The sequence below is a fragment of the Diceros bicornis genome, chromosome 20, assembly GCF_020826845.1.
Source record: "Diceros bicornis minor isolate mBicDic1 chromosome 20, mDicBic1.mat.cur, whole genome shotgun sequence".
Classification (NCBI taxonomy): Eukaryota; Metazoa; Chordata; class Mammalia; order Perissodactyla; family Rhinocerotidae; genus Diceros; species Diceros bicornis.
In genome coordinates, this window is record NC_080759.1 from 56,953,544 (window position 1) to 56,954,622 (window position 1,079).

At 36.4% G+C, this 1,079-nt stretch overlaps 1 non-coding gene across 1 annotated transcript; it reads left to right on the forward strand.

Annotated features, from left to right (window-relative positions):
- Positions 1-766: 766 nt before the first annotated feature.
- LOC131419338 (small nucleolar RNA SNORD113/SNORD114 family) lies at positions 767-838 on the forward strand. The gene has a single exon (XR_009223192.1). It is a non-coding gene; the product is annotated as a small nucleolar RNA SNORD113/SNORD114 family (small nucleolar RNA).
- Positions 839-1,079: the final 241 nt, after the last annotated feature.

Sequence of the window (1,079 nt, forward strand, 5' to 3'; positions counted from 1 at the left end):
TTCTAATAGCAAAAAACTGGAAACATCCCAAATGCCTATATAAATTGGAGCCTATTCACACAATAGGTTACTATACAAGGGTGAAAAGGAATGAACTACAGCCACATTAAAAACACAGATGCCTTGTAGTAACATAAAGATACGTGAGAAAGCCAGTCCCAAAAAACTTCATATAGTGTGAGATTCTTTTTATATAGTTTTAAAGATGCACAGCTAAATAAAATATGTTTGGGCCTCCATATGTATGTCATAACATATATATTTTTTAAAGCAAAGAAATGATATGACCTCACTCATTAAGTAGTAGATAATAACACCAACGAACAAACACATAGACACAGAGATTGGATTGGTGGTTACCAGAAGGGAAGCGGGGAGGGAGGAGGGTGAAAGGGATAATTAGGCCCATGTGTGTGGTGATGGATTGTAACTAGTATTTGGGTGGTGAACATGAGAACATGATGTAATCCATGCAGAAATAGAAGTATAATGATGTACACCTGAAATTTATACAATGTTATAAGCCAATGTTACCTCAATAAACAAAAAATAAATGAAAAACAAAAAAATAAAGCAAAGAAATGATGATCCCCAAATTCAAGACAGTAGTTGCCTCTGGGCAAAGAGGCAAAGTGATAATGGAAAAAGAGCACATGTGATGGTATTAGTTATTTGTAGTGTTTTCATCCTTGGGTTGGCTGGTGAGTTCAGGGTGTTCATTATATAATACTGACAGAAATACGTACATAGCAAAGAAGGCTGTGCATGGACCAATGATGATATTGTAACCTGAATCTAGGATTATGACAGACCCCAGTTCTGTACATCTGAGGTCCAATTTTTTAAAAAAGAGAGGAAAAGAGAATAGGTACCTTGCTTTAATTGAGCTACCACATGTTGAGAAGCCCAGGAACAAATGCACTGTTTATAAATCTTGTGGGTTGGCTTCAGTTCCCAAATCCATCTTCCAAGAATGACAGGCACTCTTGATTCAAGGGCTGCATTGTGAAAAATTGAAAGGTCTTGAAATATAATTCTGTAGAAGTCTTTCAGACAATCTTGATCATTCCCACCCCCAA